This window comes from Sphaeramia orbicularis, chromosome 11 (assembly GCF_902148855.1).
Source record: "Sphaeramia orbicularis chromosome 11, fSphaOr1.1, whole genome shotgun sequence".
NCBI lineage: Eukaryota > Metazoa > Chordata > Actinopteri > Kurtiformes > Apogonidae > Sphaeramia > Sphaeramia orbicularis.
In genome coordinates, this window is record NC_043967.1 from 39,678,677 (window position 1) to 39,698,457 (window position 19,781).

The window sequence follows — 19,781 nt, forward strand, 5'->3', positions numbered from 1 at the left end:
ATTCATGATTAAAAAAAAAAAGGTGAAATAGCATCTAACCATAACCGTTGAGATGTTTGACCCTATCTTACTTGATAAATATTCAATAATAAAGGAATATCTTTGGTGTCATTGTATATTTGACATTTTCTGTGCATTGCCTTCAATTGTCAACAATCCATATACACACAGACATGCATACAATACAAACATAGGGGAAAAAATAAATAAAAAACATAAAAAGTGAAATAATTGATATTGGTTTAGTGTGTACAAATATAGGACTTAATTATATATTTATGTGTATTTGTGACATACTGCACACACTAGGACTGTGTGATTTGGTGAAAAGGTTATATTGCTTGGACATGTCCCAGACTACTTTTAGTCATCATGGTGTATTTATAGCCAAAAACAAAACTGCATAATGTAACCCATTAGAATCCCATTAGACCCACTATAATTTTATAATAAAGCAAAAATATTGAGTTGTGTGGTGCTTTTCACTGAAATAGCAAGATAACTTGTGTGTCTTTGCCACAGCTATTAATTTACAAGTAGAACTTCACTTTATCAGGCTCTATACATAATCTGTGTTAACACAGAGGCTTGTCCTCATCACAGTGACCCACTGCACTCACTTATTACATCACAGCTTTGGCTTCAAGTTAAACAGAAAGAAGCTTGATTCCAGAATTTAAAAAAAAAAAAAAAAAAAGTATAAAAGAGGATTAAAATAGGCACTGGTGAGGCATGGTGTTGATCTGATCTTGCTTTGTTTCAAGCCCTGCTCTGTGGACAGTGACAGGTGAGGAGTTTGAGTGAGGTAAAGTTTGTGTTTACCTGTCAAAGTGAAATACAGGTATCCCAAGGTCAGCCTACAAACAATCAAACAGGTCTGATGCAGCTAAATGCATGAATTTTCTGGAGTTTTGAGAGATCCATTGTACTCTAGTCAACATACAAGCTTGAATTAGTATTAAAATACACAAAAACTTCAAAACAAATGTCTTACTCTGTTGTAATTATGTAATTTCTCAGGCGGGCATTGCACAAACCATACTGGTACAGCACATATTGGAAACACAGGTAATGCAAAAGAGCTGCAACAGTTTGCAGTGGTCTAAATAAAAGCTAATATGCAACATACCTTGCCACATATTAAGGTAAGTAATACAGTTAATTAGCCTGTAATCTTCAAAAGTAAAACATGCATGAGGCCTGAGAGCAGTTTAACACCACTATTTAATGCACCTCAATGACAAATCTGTGTAATACTACATTTTGTTGAATTATAATTAGCCTTGTGATTTTAATGGTCTCAGTTTATGTAATGAGCTTTGAATTTGCCTTTGAAATGTGGCTCATAAATAAACCTTCCTTGCCTTGTCTTATTGTTATTACTTCAGGTGCTGAGATCTCTTTAAAGGAGCAGTGCAACTAAAGAACAGGTTTGTAATTATTTTCTTAAAACTGTTACCTTGAGATCCCAAGTTAATGATTTAGTTATCTCAAGACAATAAAGTTAATTTTCTCCTGATAATGGGTTCATTCATCTCGCTATCTCGATAAAACAAAAGGCTGATTTCTCGGGATAATGAGATAATTTATCAGCTTTTATTTTCTCGTGATCACAGGATAATTATGGAGAACTTGGAAATGAATGTCTCACCCATTTGATCACATGGGAATTCAGCCTTCACTGACAATCACTGGCATTACTGATGTCTCCAACAGAAAGACAAAAAGCATTTTCTACTGATGTTTGACCTTGAGTTAGAGGTATAATATGATAGTCATTAGTGATGAGCATTCTTTGATTTGACATTTTCAGCTTAATACGGAAAGATTATTTATTTCTCTACATTTAACTTTATCTAGGTGATTCATCATCATTTAATATATCATCCTCTGTGTTGTGCATTTTTCTATGAAAATCAGGTATGTGATTGAATTTTTCGTAAAAGCTTAGAATAAATTCAATGGATGTTACATCAAAACAGAGAAAACTGGAGAAAAACTGAAAAAAAGAAAAATATATCATTAACTGAACGTAAAAATGATTGTCTACAAAACACAGTTATTTGTCAAATTATGCAGCTTTTACTGGTGAATCAGTGTTGCAGAAGACAGTGTTTCCACATTCACTTTCAAAGCTCTGAACGTTCAAAAGACAACTCTGATGCCTCTGAAAAGCTGAAAACTGCATTTTAGCTTGTTGAGATGCTGGATGCTCACACTGGCGCTGAAGTCCTGATCACTGATAAAAACAAAACAAGTGGTGACGACTGTTGACTACTTTCTCCATAACAAACTCAGTCATTGTCAACTTCAAAAACACATAATTACCATGTGCTTGCATGTAATGCAAAGCAGAAAGTACTGTTGTTCATCCTATTTATTATTATTATTATTATTATTATTATTATTACAACACTTCGAAAAAAAAATGTGGCCCAGAGCTTTGGAAATAGACCCAAACATATTACACACACACAAAGTAGGGCTTTTCAAGCTAAAAGCCTAACTGAAAATGCTAAATAATGAGTATTATTAACTATATTTATAACTGCCAAAAAAACATGGACAGGAGGTGGAACAGGGCCAGTGCGCAAGGTCCTGACCAATGCTGCTTGCAGCTTTAATTATTTATATGGATTCAGTGAATTCCCATCTTTTCAGTGTCATTTGTTCCAGACACAGATCCCACAGTTGTTTTCTTTCTTGGTTGGATCTTGTCCACAGGCTGTTAGTGGTTATCAGGTGCACCTGCCATGTTTCTCCTCACCTGGCTGTAATTGGTCAGTTGAAATCTTTATAAGGAGATTGTCCCTCCCACCTCAGTTAGCCCCACCCCACAATCCCATTTTAAATACTGTTTAAGACCCATCTTTCTGTTTTATTCTATCTCTGTGATAGACTCAGTGGTTGATTGTAAATTGCATTTTCAGTGTCATTTTAGAACCCCTAAAAGGGCCCTTTATTGGTTTGACCCCTTTTCATGGTTTTTGTGTAAGTTTGTTTTGTTGCTTACCCAATTTGCAACCTCCGTCCATAAGTTATGTGTTGTGTGTATGTGTGTGTTTGTGAGAAATGTAACACATTATATTAGCCTTTTCAAAATTGTTCATGCAAATTACAAATTCTGCCGTTAATCTTATGTGATTTGTAAATTTAGGTTTTGAAAAACTCTGTCAATTCAGCTAATTCTTATTTTTTTCTCTTTCCTGTTGTGTAATAAATAAATGCAATGTAGAGCAACATAAGTTTCATCCAAATACAGGGTGAGTCAGAAAAAACGCTCTTTCCATTTAAAGAAATTGTACTGCTAAAACGGAAACACTGATTTTTCTTTTGACCATACAGTCATATTGATGTGGTTATTGAGCATGTCTGGTGATGTAGTCATAGATTTATTGCATTGCATAAGAGAGAGAAGGTCCATTGTTTATTGGGCACTGAAATACCTGCCAACACAATGTATGCCACAGTGAACAAACTTGAAATTGACAACAATTACAGGAGTCGGGGCTTTGCTTTCACACTCAGGACATAGGCCTACATGACAGTGCCCAGGGAGTTTTCATCGTGGCAAGACCACAGCGATTGCAGGTATTATTTCCTCATTGAGTTGTCTGTTTGGGTCAGGAGAGAGAGTGGCCACCTAGATCCCCGGACTTGACCCCCCTTGATTTTTTCTTGTGGGGGTATCTTAAAAACCGTGTGTATCAGACTGTTCCACAAACTCTTCAGGAACTCCGAAATCGCATCACGGCTGAAATCCAAGCCCTATGACGAACACGAATGGCGAGAAGAGCTGTGTTAGAGATGCGACAACGAGCACAGATTTGAATCAATCTGAATGGTAGCCAGGTTGAAGGTCGTGCCGGACGACTTCGTTGAGACAAAACATTTTGATGGCGAGTAAACATGCTGTAATGGTTGACAATTTCAGTTTCATTCACGGTGGCATAAACTGTGTTGGCAGATATTTCGGTGCACAACAAACAATGGACATTCCCTCTGTTATGCTATGCCATAAATCAATGATTCAATCGCCAGACATGCTCAATAACCACATCAATATGACTGTATAATCAAAAGAAAAATATGCCTTTCCATTTCAGTGGTACAATTTCTTTAAATGAAAAGAGCGTTTTTTCTGACTCACCCTGTATATGCAGTACTTCATTTAAAAACCACCCTTCTTTCGTACTATTTCTTGATTTTACATCGCACCTAGACCACAAGCCCACAAATTCAGCAAGAGGCAATCACACAGATTACATCACCTTCAGGGAAATGTGTGCATGTCTATATGGCATAATATTACAAACAAATACCAGTGAATAATACTAACAATATAATCGGTTTGGTAAGATTATCCCATGACATAACACTGATGTACAGCCAACATACAAAATATGTCAACTCTTAGCATGTCACCCTTCTCCACTTCCTGTGCACAGCCCCCTTCATAAGATACTGTACACTGTTGCTCACTACCATATATCATAACAGACACACAGCTGCTGTTACCAATCCCACAACATAATAAAAGGCATTAGTTTTTTCCCACCATATGGCTGGGAGTCAGAGCCAGGGGAGATATGTGATATGCCAACTCTGACATGCAGGACAGCTAACATCAGCACAACATTTGTTCATATTTAACAAGAACTCACTGGTAGCCTGGAGTGTGTAGGAGAGCTTGTGTTTACAATTCAGGACCACCTATGGAAATCTACCTGAGCAACCTGAACGCAGAAAGCTGACACAGCAAAATGTGAATATAAGAGTGACATAATGTCAGTAAAAGAAGTGTATAAGGATGGGTTACACTACATTTTGTCTGCCTTGTTGTCATATAGCATGAAGTTTCCCACAGAGTTTACTAGGGTGAGCAGCCCGGTAATATCAACAGTTTTACCTTTGCTTTACTCTGATGCAGTCACTTGGTTGCAGGAGATTAATGTGAACAACTGCTGTTGCTGGTAATATTTGTGCTGTCGTTGTTTATAATATTCTGTTCATGTTTTCCTTTCTTGTATCTCTCATTTAATAGGTCTTATTTATTTTATTTCAGTGTAATTTCTTCCTTTTTTTTCTGCCTAGTTTACTCAGTTCTTGTTCTAGTTATTATTACCATTATAATTATCACAATGGTTGTTATTGTTGATATTGTTGATATTCTCTTGTGAGGGTCTTCACCACCTTCTTCTTCCTTTTTCCTCCCCCTTGTTGAGCCGCATTATGTAATAAATTCCCATTATGTAATAAAAGTTCAAAATGTAATAAGAATGTCATGTCATCTTGTAATAAAGCCGCATTATGTAATAAATTGATGCATTTTGTAATAAACTACCTCAATGCATTATGTAGTAAATTTTTTCACAGTATGTAGTAAGTTATTACAATTTGAGAAATTTATTTCAAAATGCACTTGACACATTTTTATTTTCATCTTTAAACTGTGTGGTTAAAGTTCTGATAACAATACCTGTAGCTCCTCTGATTAATTTCTTCTAAATTGCTCTGAAATTATATTAATTTGGATTGTTATTACATAATGAACCATGTTATTAATTAATTTTTTTTTTCAATAAAAATGTGTCAAAATGTGTTGACGTAGTTTATTACAAAATGCGCCAGTTTATTACATAATGCGGCTTTATTACAAGATGACGTGACATTCTTATTACATTTTGAACTTTTATTACATAATGGGAATTTATTACATAATGCGGCCCAACACCCCTTCACTCTTTCCTTCTCTTCTCCTCCCACTTGTTTCTTTATGTCAGGTCTGGCACCAAAACATGGTTTAACGAAACTCAAAATAAAGACAGTAGAATTTCAAGGGGAGTCTCATATACTTTATGAAGTTTCCCTCACCAAAGCAAATTTGTTTAGCTCAAAAAGCCAGCCAGACTACCATTCTGCTGTTATGATGCTGGACAACACAGGTTAGAAAAAAAAAAAAAAAATCAGTTTTACCCTTGCCAATAAGACTATGTAGAGTGGGCTGCTGCAGTCTGATGTGACCCATCATAATCTTAAAATCAACCAATAGTACTGGCCTTACTCTGACCACGTGTAGAGAATATACCTACCCTTGTGTCAGAGTTCTTAGATGATCAGCAGAACATATCCCCTGTAGTCCTGTCTTTGCTAACACTGGGTTTGTCTTCAACCCTACACTGTACTGCTCTAACTATAGTGTGATTAAAAAAAAACCAAAAACACACACACACACACACGTGATGATAAACAGAGTAGTTGAGATAAAACAGAAGAGACAAAACAACTTCACATGGGAAAAGTAGTTTGGCTAATGTCCATAAACTGACATCTCTGACCCAGACTAACTAAATGGTCTAAAATCTGCAGCGGAATGTGATCTTGACCTGGAAGTCAAATATCACAACTTAAAGATGGCAGAGAAACACATTAAACAAATTCTTAGGTTAAGGGTGAGGGAGGTTAAATCACTTTATTATGCCCATAGGGAAATGAAGACTGTGCTTTTTACCCATCCTAACACACATACAGTACCTAGCACTAGCATCAGCACACAGGCCTCATTAGACCTCATTAGATGCATCTGCTGTCTTTGCATCATAATGTACACACACAGTTCTATGAATTAGTACCAATTATGATCAAAATTATATAATACTATGACCTTTGGCCACCAATATATTTTCAGTTGCATCCAAGTGAATGTCCAACCTGCTCCTGAGGTATTACATTTTAACCCTTTATCGGGCAAGTGACCATTTATGGTCATTTCCGCATATATTACAAGACAGTGGCAGCAACAGTTCCGGTGAGTCAACAATCTCAGGTCCAATGTGGTCTACAGGGTCTGTAAGGTCCACCTCTACATGAACAGTTAAAGTACCTGCTTTGTTAGGTACCATGAAGTAATGGTACTAATGTAAGGAATCTGGAGCTGGGCCAGAGCTGGACCGTTTCTGTAGAAGTTTAATTTTGCGAAGCAGTATCTGTTTTGGCCCGATGTGTGTTTGGACACTGGGAAGGATCTGTGAAACGTTTTTGGGCCGAGTCGGTTAGCGATTCTGTTCCAGATCCGTCCCAGTATCTCTTTGCTATCTACAGGTGTCTGGATCAGCACTTATATTGGTCTAATGTTCTACAAGTGATGTTCTAATGTTCTAAAATACATGTTTCTTGTACTTTTTATAATTACTTCTTGGATTTTTAATTAATTTTTAGTTTTTATATTTTATTTATTTATTTATTTATATTTTATTTATTTTCTATTTTATTTTATTTATGGGCTCAGCTGGCTGACAGGCAGCTGTCTGTACCGATGAGGCAGCAGCCGACACCGACTCCCAGTCATCATTACCCATTTTTCTGACACCTTTGCTTGTGTATCCTCTTTTATTTGGACATTTTACCAGGGAGTATCTCACACTACTTTTTTTTTTTTTTTTCCTACTTGTCTTGTCCAGCGTCATAACAGCAGAATGGTAGTCTGGCTCCTTCTGGTGCTGAACAAATTTGCTTTGCCAAGGGTAACTTCATAAAGTATATGAAGCGCCCTTTGATATTCTACTGTGTTTATTATGAGTTTTGTTGAACCACATTTCGACGCCGAACCTGACGGGGGGGGGGGGGGACAAGAGAGAAGACGGTGGCAAAGACCCTCACAAGAAAGTATCAACAATACAAACAGTAACAACCATGGTGACAATTATAATGGTAACAATAACTACAACCAGAACTGAGTGAACTGGGCAGAAGAGAGAGAAAAAAAAACGAAACAAACAAAACTGCAAAAAACAAACAAACAATGAAATACATAAGACCTATGAAATAATGGATATAAGAAAAGAAAGCATGAACAAAATATTGTATACCACGTTCGCACGAATAATACCTATAACAAATAATTTCCAGTCACGATTTAATTTATTTTTATTTGTTTGCCACTTACGGGTAAGGACCAAATATAGTAACTTAATCAACCTTGATTTTCTACATAACATTAAAAAAAATGTGAAAAATTTCACAAAAGTAATAAAGTCGTGTTATGTACTCCAATAACACACTAGGATTTAAATTTCAGTGTATTTCTATGAGTGCCCAATAAAGGGTTAAGTACCAAGAGACAGAGGTGTATACTGGGTGCATTGAAAATGTAAAAATCTTGCATTTCACATAATCTGAATCTTCAACCTGTGAGTATTATAGAAAGAAAAAGATAAAACTCTGATTTACAGGGTTTTCACTTGGCAGTAGCTGTGTGCTGGCCGATAAAGGAAGCCCATGGGATCTAAACTAAGCTAGCAGAGATGTCAACCAGAACAGGCTGTAACTCTATCAGTAACCTCTCCTGACACATAAAGGCCTCTTCAGCCATGCTGAGCGCCCAGTAAGTACTACCCTGTGTATACTGCTAAAGACATTTCTAAGTCTGCTCAACGTGAGAGAGATAGAAGCAGTGGCAGAGTGAAAAAGAGAGGTGGAAGGAAAAAGAAAGAAGTGTGAAAGTGATGGGAAATTAAGGAAAGAAAGAAAGTAGAGAGGAGGAGAAATGGGAGGGTTGAACTGAGAGGCAGATAGGTGTTCCGCTCTCTTGCTCAGTTCTGCCTTAATGCTGATGTTTATTGAAACTGTCAGGCCCAAAATCTACTGCTGCAAAATACACACACAGAAACATATCCACATAGACTTTCAACACATGCACACACACAGACACACACACTTTCCAAACACCAAAGCAATACATGAATAGTTAAACGCATGAATACATTTTCACATGCTTAATGTACACACACCTGTCACACGTATGAAGCACTCACACATATGGTGAGAAAAGCACAAACACACACAGTTGTACGTAGTAGTGCATCTCATGCTAGTGTAATAAATACCACTGGTCTAGAAAATAACCGTAAACACAGTCAGTCTCGGTCAGTGTTTCTACATGGATGGACCCAAAACATGGAGGGAAGGGTGACACACTGGGCTTGTCTGTGTGTCAGGACAGCAGGAATTACTTCCAGAGACACTGAGCTGCCCTGCTTGTTCACTGTTATGTAAAATCAAAGCAATTGGATGATTTGTAATTTGTAAGAGTTCTGAGAAAACTGTCACTTATGTGCGATTTCCTTTAAAAATGCCCTGCAGTAAAACAAGAAATGAATAAATAATGCTGATGCTGAATGATAATGACAGCAAGTATCAGTAAAAAGGAAATACATACGATTATAATAATTACTGCACTTATTTACCTAATTATCATTATTTTGAATTGTCTCAATATCACACCAACCTTTTCCATCTATCTTCTTTCATTTCAGTGTCATGTTTAATTGCTATGTTGAGAAGTGTTATAAGAGACAATTGACGACAAAAATAATCACTGCTTAGTATATGTTTAATATTGCTTATTTAAAAACTGTTTTTTTTTACAATAAAACAAATTATCTGCTTCGTTAGACACATGTTTAACTGTGCTTAAATCAATCACAGGGAAAATAAAGCTAGTTTTTCCCAGTGCCCTTAAAGCTGACATTGTGGAGTTATAAGGTTGTCACAGGACTGATCTTGTGATTCAGTGTTTGCTGTATTATTTTGAGTAATACGGCACATAGCTGTGTTTGTTGTAACACTACATCTCTTCGTTGCTGCTGAATGAGCCAATTCCCGCACTAGGATTATTAAAGTGTCATCTTATCTCACCTACAGGATTACAGGTGTGCTACAGCAATTGCTTCCACTGATACAGAAACCCTCGGCCAGAGAATACCCTTTTTTAGATCTCACACTTTCCAGTCAGTTGGTTTTTAGAAATGATTCGTTGTTTTGTAATGGACATAATACATCTTCCAAATACATATTATGTGGAGCAAATAGCTGTGTGTGCAATGAGTGTGTGTGTGTTTTTTTTTTTTGTTTTTTTTTGTTGTTTTGCAATACGAGCTGCAGTAGATATGTCTAAAGCTTTTCCTTAACTAAGTACTGTCAAATTACTTCAACCCAGTGGATCAGAAACCAGATACAAAAATTCCACTTCTGTGTCATTCTGAGTTATAATTAAAAAAAAAAAAAAAAAATCTTTTCTGTATGTATAATTTCACCCAAACACACTGTAAACAGACACACAAATCAGATAGACTGTACTGAATTCACACTCATGAACCCTCTCTGTAATTATATTTATATTTCTTCTTCTTTCAGCCTCTGGAGCTGAAAAGTAAAGTCAACTAGATCGTTTACAAATCTACACTAACATGACGTGGGGGCTGGTTTCAAAAGCAAGTCAACTCCCATAGTCCCCCATGTTACAGTGGACAACTTTACAGCAGAAATAAACATGTTTACAGTCTGGTACAAACAGTTTTGGTCTGTAAAGTTAATTTCCCCCTCCATGATATCTGTGTGGGAGGGATTTTTTTTTTTCTATAACTCACCTGTTTATATGATATTAAAGGTTTAGGCCTATGCAAAAAAAAAAAATTAACAGTTAAGGTAATGGTTAAAGGTGCGGGAGACTTTTGCGACCAATTGTTCATCAAATCAAAGAATAAACAATGCATATAAAGATAAAGCAGAGCCGCTGTTTTTACATTGGAAATTAATTTGCTGCTGCGATGAGCTCAGTCCTGAAGAAAAGCAGGTAAAGAGGAGGAGACATTATAAAAATGTGCACCTCCGACAGTTCACTCAGTCATAGCCTAAGTATCACTAATCTGTAAGTCTTTCTGTGATTACTCACCTGAATCTCTTGCATTACGGTGAACAATTTCAAAGTGCCATCCACCAGAAACAAACCATGTGTTTACAAACAGGGCCGGGAGGTAACTCAGGCATCTTCTGAATTTTGTTGCAACATGCATTGTGGGGGCGGCCATGGCTCAGGTGGTAGAGCGGGTCGTCCAATAACCGAAGGGTTGGTGGTTTGAATCCTGCTCTAGCCTAAATATAGTTTTTTCTTTTGTTCAGACAAGGAATAGTTTTTAGTTTTTAGATGTTACCTGCTTGACAGTTTCGACTGTGACTCCAGTCTTCCTCAGAAGCGTCATCCGACGTGTTGCTGACATGTCATTTATCAGCTGGTCGGCTCGACGGACCAATCAGAGCCCGTCGAGCTGACCGTGCCTCCTCCGCCTTGGGTGGTCTCTGGAGGAGGGTATCCCAGGTGTGACAGAGGGTGTACGCCCCCTCGACGGGCTCTGATTGGTCCATCGAGCTGACCAGCTGATAAATGACACGTCAGCAACACGTCGGATGACGCTTCTGAGGAAGACTGGAGTCACAGTCGAAACTGTCAAGCAGGTAACATCTAAAAACTAAAAACTATTCCTTGTCTGAACAAAAGAAAAAACTATATTTACATAAACAGAAGACAAAATGAACGTCTTTAGCCCGCTCTAGCCTAGTCAGTCTGTTGTGTCCTTGGGCAAGACACTTCACCCTCCTTGCCTCCAGTGCCACTCACACTGGTGTATGAATGTGTGTGAATGTTTGGTGGTGGTCGGAGGGGCCATAGGAGTGAATTGGCAGCCACGCTTCCATCAGTCTGCCCCAGGGCAACTGTGGCTACATATGTAGTTTACCACCACCAGAGGGAGAATGTGAGAGTGAATGAATAATGGATCAATAATATAAAGCACTTTGGGTGTCTAGAAAAGCGCTATATAAATCCAATCCATTATTATTATAAACGCCAGTTCGCGCCACTGTCTGGCAGCTGCTACAGACATGAGGCAGAAATGGCAGGAGCTCCCTTCCCTCTATGCATATTCCTCCAGCTGTTTCCACGTTTCAGCTGTTTCCATGTTGTTTTTTTCATCTATATATCATATGGTTGCGCCGCCGCCTGACATTGGTGGTGCGAGCCTTTGCTTCCCACAATGCACGTCACGACAAACTTCCGAAGATGCCCGAGTAAGTTCCCGACTCTGTTTGTAAACACGTGGTTTGTTTATGGTGGATGGCACTTCGAAGTTGTTCACTGTAATGCAAGAGATTCAGGTGAGTAATCACAGAAAGACTAACAGATTCGTGATACTTAGGTTGTGACTGAGGTTTGACAGATTTGATGAAAAATTGGTCACGAAAGTCTCCCGCACCTTTAAATTGCTTTATTATCCCTGTAGAAAAATTTGGTCTCTGCATTTTACCCCACGTAATACACAGAGAGAGAGAGAGAGAGAGAGTGTACTGAGGATTAGCATTAGCTCTTAGCATTAGCACACAGTACACACATTGAGCAGTGAGCTGCCATGTGTCAGTGGTAGATAGCATAAACCTGGCTGCAGAAATATTGAATAAAACATATTTTCCTCCTTGATGCACATTTCTAGTGGTTTTGTTGACAGAGTAATGGTAACAAGGCTGTTGGAGGATTCTGTCATGAAATGTATCAGTACTTAATTGTGTTAACCACAGTAACATAACTGCATTAACTGATGTTAGCATTAATTCCTTGTGTATTATGTCTGTCAGCTCAGGTAACTGTAATTAGTGTGCTAAAACATTTCATGACTTTGCCTTTACTGTTGTCAAACACTATATGTTAACATTTTATGAAGTGGCTGAAGTTACTACATTGTGCTCAATACAACAGTTTCACTTTCATCCCTTGCTCTTCTCCAGCTCCATCCTTTTTCTCCACATATGGACACTAGTTTTCATAAAATCTCAAGTATGCAAGATGGCAGAACACAAATTAATGATGTCACAGAAGGTTCATCCACCATTTATATAAAGTCTACAGTATGATTCTTCCTCACTTCATCAGTCTCTACTCTTCTGTAGTGTTTAATACAGTTCTTCGATATATAGGAAATTATTTCATTTCAGAAATCATGGCATCTTATTTTTGCCACCTTCAGCTGACTTCCAGGATTTCAGAGCAGAGAATACTGCTATGTTTTTGCCATTTTTAAACCTTGTTTGAACAGTTCAAATTTGGCTGTGTAATTAAAAAAAAAAAAAAAAAACTCAAAACACAATGTCCTGTTTAATATCTATCCTTGGAATTCAATGTATGTTGCGTGTGTCAGTTTTAATACCAGTGACAACCTGATGTGCAAATTAACTATTGGGTATATTAATAAATAAATAAATGTGTTACTAGATTTTAAGTCCTGATGAATGAGCTTTAATCACATCAGTCACTCTGCACTAAAGAATGCATTTCCTGGCACTTGTTGCTAATGTTAAATAAAAAATCCATTAATGAAACATTAACATTTTTAATCATTCACCACATTAGAGGGATCCTTGTATAACCTCGCATCATTTCAAGCCCAAGGATATCAGCCACACTTATCATTTATCTTGCCAAAATATGGGTGAAGATGGAAAAAATACTTTGTCACCCATGACAAAGACACTGAACAAGTCGAACAGAAGCAAAACTGATGAAACTCACGTAGCCTTGAGAGTAAACAAAAAAGGAAGTATAAACCAGTGTGTGTGTTTTATATCTACATTCTCTATTATATCTATTCTGCTCTGTTTATATTACCGTCGTCTGCTCCTTAAAGAGGCTCAGTGTGAAATCTGTGCCATCTTCCATCCCAGAACCAATTTAATGTCTCTGCATGGTGCAACACCTGCCTATCTGGTCAACTGCCTCCTCCTATTAAGCAGTTCATACTTGGCACTATGTGAACCCATGGGAACACCTAAATGTATATGCAAATGTCTCAGACCCCTGACATTCATTACACATAATAGTAATAGTCCATGGAATATATAGTCAGACACATGTTGATAGATACCTTGGGGCAAAAACACATGAGCCAAACAGAAAAGCACCTTGCACACACATGTTAAATGCATCCATGCATAGCAAACATGCACTAAGATTCATGAGCATGCACGCCTCGTTTTTCAGCTTTGATTGTAACCGCTGCACATGTGACCGACGCATGAATAAACAGCAAAAAAGAGCAAAAAAGGAAGATAGTCCAAGAGAGAAAGCAGAGAAAGGAAAAGGCCGGGGAGGAGAGAGGAGATGGATGAAGCAGTATAGTGAGCAGAGAAAGAGAGAGATGTTGAAGAGAGGAGTCCTGACATCAGTCGTCTCCATTGGTTTTCAGAGGCGAGACAGCTGGACAGACTGCTTATACAGCAATACCCTTCTGTGTCGGACTACCTTTTCCCTTCCCACTCACACAGCCCTGTCTGCAGGCTGCCCCATCTTCCTCCTCCTCTTCCTCCTCCTCGCTTATCCACACCTCGTCCACCTCTTTAAATGCCTCTCACTTCCCTTCTCTCTATTCCCAGCTTGACTTGTCTGTTGCCTGTCTCCTCCCCCCTCCCCTTGTCCCCCCTTTACCCTCACCTCTCCCCATCTTCCATTCTTCTACAATATACTTTCTTGTTCCCCTTGTCCCCTCTTCACTCAATCTCACCTCTTTCTGTGCATCTCACTGTTTTTTTTTTTTTATTACCCCTCCTCATCCCGCTCCTCCTTCGTTTTTTGCTCTCTTGTTGACTGCTTCAACTCCTCCACTCCCCTCCTCACCCACTCACACTACCTCTCATCTTTCTTTCTTTTCTGTCTGAAGTGAAGGTGCATGAGTGGAGGCTCCGGTGGCCTGCTTTACCATTCCGACATCTGTATGAGCAGTGGAAAAAAAAAAAAAAAACACATTCGCATACAGAATAAGTGCATACACACCACATGCATTTCAGTACACACCCTATACCATTTTCAGATTACCATAACCAAATCTATAGGTGATGTTTTTTACATTAGTATTCCCAGAAATGCAAGTAGGGCTACAACTAATAATTTTTCATTGTGTATTATCATTATTCATTCATTCAAAACATGTCAGAAAATAGTGAAAATGTTATCCAAGGCTGAGACATCATCAGTTGTCTTGTTTGTTGCACAGAATGAAAGTATTCGATTTTCTATTATAGAGGAGTAAAGAAACCAGAAAACTGAATTTTTCATAAAAAATAAAAATGAAACAAATAAGAACCTGGTTCTTTTGAATTTCAGTCAATTTTAGATTAATTTATAACATATGATATATATGGTATGTATATTGTATATGATATGTAAACCTGGTTGTGTGTTGGGGTGTTAGAAAATATCAGTTCTACAATATATCGTGATATTTCATTTCACAATGCTGTATTGATATAAAAAAGTACTGTATCGATATTTTTAAGTATTTATTCAAATGTAGATATTGTGGAGGTTCATTTGTGTTTTTCTGTTTATATTTATTTATTATTATTTAACACTCTTTCATTAAATAATGTTGGTTCCTTTGTTGGGATTGCACAAAAATACTGTTCTGATGTTAGTTCTGAACAAATAGAATATGAACATTTGAACAGGATCTTAAACTGTAATGTCTGTAAAACATAATTTCAGTTTGAACACAGGAACATTTTGTGATATCACATTAGATCCTGTTCTGATCAAATAAAAATGTATTTAATATTTGTGCAGATTTCTGCTGTAATTCAATTCTTCAAGGAAATAATCATTTAAAAGCAAGAAACAAACAAAAAATTGCCTTTTTAACAGTTTCATGATATATTGTGATATATCGTATCGCAATCCTAGGATTGTGATTTGTATCGTATCGCCAGATTCTTGCCAATGCACAGCTCTAGTTGTGAGTATGTAATTGTTGTTTAGTCAAACTGAGTTTCATAGTAGCCTTAAATAAATCAAATTTTTGTTTAATTTGTTGTTGGCTCCATCACACTACACTGATTAATTTGTTTTATTCAGTTGGATAAATATTATATATACAGTTCAAACTCTCAAAAAATCTGAACTATAAAGTATTAATATAGATGAGTGTAGCTTGGCCTGATATCTTTAATGACTTTTGGCTAAATCGATGTTTGTTTCTAAATGGGGGCGGTGGGACACCATTGAGGGGGCGTTTAGAACGAGAAAGCTGAGGGGTGGGGGGTGCTGATACCAAAATGAGGGGCATTATAGTGTATAAGAATCAACATCAAGTAGCATGTTATTTCAATGGTGAATTTCCATGCCCCCCCCACTCCTGCTCCTCCGCAATAAGGTATGTTGCGGCACTTATTGAGCTACCACACACACACACACACACACACACGCACACCTACACACACACACACACACACACAACTTGTTTTGGGAGGGGTATGGACACGTCAAGGGGGATAATGATGAGGTAAGGGGGCCATTACCTACAGGGTACTATAACACCCCCCCCACCCCACCCCAAATAGTCAAGTTTGCCTTCTTTCATGTCTAACACTTTCCACAGAGGTCACAACTATTTTCGACAAACCGAACATTTTTGGCTCCAAACTACAAATCAGTGTCTCTGAAAACTAACCTCCTACACAGTGGTGGATGTGAGTGCAATGTAGACTTTCTATGACTTTTTGCATTTCTTCAAAACTTCTTGGAGAATTTTATGAATTCAAGACCTTACAGATGTAGGAAAAGTTGGTAAAACTGTCTCATAAGGGAGGTGTTTTGTGGAAAGACTGAAATTCTCAATAATCCTTGAAAAAGTGGGTGCTGTATATAAGTCTTTGGAGGTGCTATCTTCTCCACACTTCAACATTTGCAATACAACAAGTAGTTTAGGTTCACCATCAGTTCACTTTATGTGCAGGAGGATGTTATTTTTCCTTTTAGGTTACAGGAAGATGTTTCATTACACTGACTAGTCATTGAGAAATGAAGCAGGTTAAATTCATAGTGCGACAGCCTGCGTATGAATCAATGTCACACCTACTTTCAGATAATAATTAAGTGACTGAAAGTAAAGTTTATTATAGGTGACATGCTTTACTATAAATTCTAATTAGCTAAAGATTACACCACAACTGTGGACAGAAGCGTCTGGGTCTTTTTTTTTTTTTTTTTTTTAAATTTGCACAATAAATTTGTCCAACTAAAGGCTTATGAGTGGAATGAACAATTTCTTTTGTTACTTGCAGAATCATAAATTCCAATTTACTACTGACTAAACTATTTTTGCATCCATGTTCTTCGTCCTTTCCACTCATTGTCCTTGGAAACACTGAGCTGATCCTGACTCAGAGATTTTGTACAGTCAGCTGAAACTACTTCCTTGAGCTTCTGACGTTTTGCTCTTTCTCTCTGAAGATTTGGACCCTGTCAGATCTCAGGGCAGGAAGATGACCTTGGCTTTGTCATTGAGAAGTGCTGACAAAGTCTGGGGGCTACAATAGATTTTCACTGGTGGCTGGGTGGTCAGTGCCCCACCTTAAAGCTAGTGTCCTTCAAGGGTCTTCTACCAGGGATTTTTTTTTTTTTTTTCATTATTATTTTTCATTATCATTTTTCTTATTAGGATGCAATACTGTCCCCTGCTGTGTTTATCCCTTTAAGTAAGTGGCTGGTGGGCTCATAAATTGCCCATATTAGTTAAAATAGGCTTATTTCTAAATACCCCCCATGATGTTCTCCATAGACTGACAGCTTCCTACTTAAAATACACAGCTGTACATATAACAATAACAATGTGAGCAGAGCAAACATAACAGGCTTGTTTGCTCTGAAGTTGTGATGTGCCACTCTGCCTTTGTGTTGCAGGAAAACTATTGAGTGAGTGAGTGAGTGAGGGGGGTCTGGGTTGTGAAGAGAGATACAACATCCATCTATTTCAATCTAAACAATAGTCTCAGCCTATGTCTCCTTTGAAAATATGTTGAACCACGTCAAAAATCAATATGCCACCAGGCTTGAGTCTATCTGTTTTAATGGTATTTTGTAAAACCAGCAACATGACTTGTACACAGAGTTGCTAAGAGTAATGGGGGGGGGGGGGGGGGGGTGTTTGTGTGCACTGATGCATTTATGTGTCCATGCCTGCAGCCGAATCCCTACTGTGGTGTGTGTGTGTACATATATATATACATTAACATTTTATCTTGTCATTTTGGATCTGTCATAAATCCACCTGCAGAATATATTGTCTTTGTGCTGATGTGCATGTATGTGTGTGCATGTGGGTGTGATTACAATGGTAGCAATAACGTACAAGGACATTTGGAACGATTTGCGAGGACAAAGGACATCAACAATGTCTCATAGTATTGATGGCTCCCATTAGAGACATCTATGCCATATGCCATGCTGTACCTGATTAAGCACTCCTTTAGCTGATTAACTGCTCCTCTTTTCCTCTTTGTTTTATTGTGCTTCATTTGTTGTAACTGGTGTTGCTTTTTTGTTTGCCGGCATCATCCACGACACAAACAACTCCCAGGTAAGGCTACTATTGTGTGCCTTTTTTGCCACTCTTTCTTTCTCGGCACCACAGCTTGATGACGTCCATGCAGCTGCGGGATTTTTTAATGAAGGCAGCTTTGGATAATACGGCCTCACCCGGGGGACCGCTTGTTTGGAAATAATTATCTCTTACAGCTGGCAGAGAGACGGAGAGTAAAAGAAAGAGAAAGAAAAGGAGGAAAGATGTGTGGTGCATGATTTGTTAAAAGGGAATGAAAGGTATTTTTTTTGTGACTGTAGGCGCATGCTGTAGGCATCAAAAAGATGAAGAAAGAAAAGGCGATAAAAAGTAAAAACTTGCTTCCAAAATTTATGATGACGAACAGCATTCACTCACTTACTTTCTCTCGCAGACGCAGATATCAACATTTACTGTTCTATTTCTGAGTTTTAAGAGTTTTATTTGATGCTGAACCAAACCACAACATCTTAATGACGAACAGAACAGTCTGAGAGAATGAGGACTGGGATTAAATTCTAAATATGACAGTTGTGTGTTTGGGACTATAGCCAGATAGATTTTATTCCTCTTTCATGGCGTAACCTCTGTACAGTTGGTTTTCATATTTAACCCTCTCTGATTTGGGTATGGGTGATCATACGCTACATTTGTGTTATCTACTGTGGGCCAAATACAAATCCATCCACAGCATGTCGACTCAATCCCTGCTGCTGTCGCTGTTTCCATAAATGACGCTCACACGCTTATACACTCTTACATGTAAACGCTCTGGGTTGTACAAGTGATGCAATTGCATGCCAATACCCAAACATGCCCCACCCTTCCCTCTTTACATCTTATTTCCTTCACCTTTTTCCCCCTTCCTCTGCTTCCTCTTTCATGTCCTCTTCCTTGTCCTCTTCTTAGGCCCATCTCTGTCTCTTCCGGCGGCTTTATAATGCTGACAAAGCCAATAAAGAGCCTTTGGGTGAGATGGGTCAGTGCTACAGTTTCATCTCTAGACAAAGACACCTTCAAACGCAGAGCAGAGTGGAAAGGAGAGGTCAGAGGGGATGGAGGAAAAAAGGCAGCTAAAGATGTGGAGGAAATAAGAAGGGATGGAGGGAAGAAGAGGAAGGAGGAGGAGGAGGAAAAGGGTGAGCCGGGGTAGGCGAGACAAAATGGCAAGCCAACAGGAGCAGGTGGGTAAAGCCTTGATTATGAAAAACCAACAGCATGTGTATACAAAGCTCGCCGTCTCTCCCCTCTTTCCCTCTCTCTCTCACACACACACACACACACACACACACACACGCACACACACACACACACACTCACATCATCTCTTTTCTGTGACCAGCCACTAATTTATGACATGATAGCGTCGGCCATGTGCCTGAGAGGCACACATAAATCTACCTCATCACTGTTAAACACAAGGGCACATCAAGGATACTGTTCCACACACTGCAAAAAATGTCCACCTCACCGGGTCATTCATTTCATCTGGTCTTCAGCCTTTAGATCACATTTTAGCATTTAATTTTTTATTATGCAAACTGGGAGTTAAGAAAATCTGACAAT